This window comes from Myotis lucifugus, unplaced genomic scaffold (assembly GCF_000147115.1).
Source record: "Myotis lucifugus unplaced genomic scaffold, Myoluc2.0 scaffold_5, whole genome shotgun sequence".
In the NCBI taxonomy this organism is placed as follows: Eukaryota; Metazoa; Chordata; class Mammalia; order Chiroptera; family Vespertilionidae; genus Myotis; species Myotis lucifugus.
Genome location: NW_005871053.1, coordinates 13,195,484 through 13,197,758, shown reverse-complemented (window position 1 = coordinate 13,197,758; position 2,275 = coordinate 13,195,484). Strand labels below are relative to the sequence as shown.

Below are 2,275 nucleotides of genomic sequence, written 5' to 3'. Positions count from 1 at the left end.
CTGATCATCAGAAGTATACATGAAATACCTTTATAATAGAAATAGTTATTCAGATATTAACAAGATGCTATGGTCCTAAAATAGGCCACTTTCCAAGACTCTAATAATTATGGATTGTCATAGTAATTAATAAATGCATTATATTAAACAGAACAGTTATATACATGAGCTACACTTGAAGCTCAGGTAGTTATGAACATGAAGAGATCCCTGGACTCTATTTCAAAGCTTCAGCAATGTGTGCAGAAGGAGGAGGATCTTTAGAGTTTTCATTAGTGCATACAGAGGAGAGTTCAGTTACCTTCTGGTGCATGTTATCCAGTTCTTCCATATTAATAGGTGGCCTACTTCCCAAAGCTGCATAGTATGTTTCACCATCAAAGTCACTTTCATCAAAAGTTTCATCTTCATCATCATCATCTGAGAGAGTCATGTGTGAAATAGACAAGGTCATTTCCCACAGAACTAGGCCAAAGGCAGATACATCTGCCTTGCCAGTAAAATACCATTCTCCAAAGCTTCCTTGGGTTTCCGAGGCTCAGTGCCAATACAATAGGCCTCAGGGTCAGTCCCAGTCATGTCCAATGGTAGAGACACTCCCACATCATAGATTTTACTTGTTTCAAAATAACCTTTAAATACAACATTTGAAGACTTTATGTCTCCATGACGCAATTTCTTCTCTTGGTACAGATACTTTAACCCTCTTGCTGTTACGGCTGCTGGAACAGGGAAGCGTCAGAGGAGAATGGGGACTAGATGGGAACTAACCTTATCTATTGCAGAGAAGTTGAGTTTGGTTTTTCTTCCACAGTCTAGGTGTGTAGGCAAGGCACGTGGGGAAAAGACAAACTATAAAAGTAAAATGGTAAGTAAAATTTCCCAAGTACAAATAACCCAAATTGTCACTATTTTGGAGACTCGGAGGATAAAGCAGACATCTTTCATCATTTTTTAAAAGATTTTTTTAATTGAATTTTTTTTTTTTTTTTTTTGAGAGAGAGAGAGAGAGAGAGAGAGAGAGAGAGAGAGAGAGAGAGAGGAGGGGAAAGGGAGAAAGAGAAACATTGATATGAGAGTGAAACATGGATCTGCTGCCCCCCTCATGCCCCTTACTGGAGATCGAGCCACAGTGTGGGCATATGTCCTGACCTGGAATCCAATGGACAACTTTTCCGTGCATTGGACAACGCCCAGCCAACTGAGCCACACCGGCCAGGCCATTTTTTATTTTTAGAAATGAAAAATTCAGCTCCCAACCTGACCCATGTGGCATGTAGCCCAAAATACTTAGTAAACATCTGAATGATATTTTTTCAAATACTAGGATTTTACAGGTGACACATGGTCTCTAAACTCCCTGAATTCCTTTCCTTTTTAAACTTAGTCCCGTCATTCCCTCCCCCAAGGGGATAGATGAAGAAATCACGACTGCGACTTTACCTCTTGGCTTATTTACTTTTTACTTCCAAAGCAGCCCAATTTTGAAATGAGATTTTCCAAAAGGGGGGGGGGAGGGGATTTTGAAGATTCTGCACCACCAGATATTGGAGTAGGAAGGAAGAGCCTCCGTGAGCATATTATGCACTTTTTGCTGCTTAAAGTCCCAGTCCTCTGAGTTATCATATCCTGGAGTTCTGTCCCTTAACTACCTAGAAATATTTCTATTGTTTCTTGAAACATAAATTTGTTCCTCTTTGTTTAACACTAATCTGACTCAGTTATTTTTCAGCTTTATTATCGCTAAATAAACTAAAACTTTAGAGTGAGCCTAATGAATATATGTCTTATGCAAATAGGTCTGGTTGAGTTTCATGTTTTAATAAAGAAGCACACAGTCTGGAACATCTTGCCTTTGATTAGAAAGCGAAAATACAATTATTTCTGCTGATTACCATTAAGTAAGAAACCATAGTAGGAGTGCCTGTTCCTTTTTGTACTTTGCATAATACTAAGTAGAGCATTTAGTAAACAAACCCTAAGTTGATAATGCCCTCGGGTAGCAGGCACCCAATTTAATTGATAGTGTAAGATTTTGACCCTTCTCTAGGTGAGCCAAAAGATTAAAAAAAAAAAAAAAAACAGAAAGTTTTGCTGCATATCTGTTATTTCCCTCAACCTTGAAATGTATCCTTCAGGCACTTAATAAGGTCCCTTTGTTGTAACAGAAAGGTCAACTTCATTGTCACTGTTTTTCTAACATGCTATTTGTTGAACAAATCCTTTTTATTTCCCCCTTTCTAAAAAGTTTACGTTGGAATGCACTAATGCGATA

The 2,275-nt window shown here is 38.2% G+C and overlaps 1 pseudogene; it reads right to left on the bottom strand.

The window, feature by feature from the left end:
* Positions 1 to 217: 217 nt before the first annotated feature.
* Positions 218 to 1,048, bottom strand: LOC102441672 (annotated as a pseudogene).
* Between the last annotated feature and the right edge of the window lie 1,227 nt (positions 1,049 to 2,275).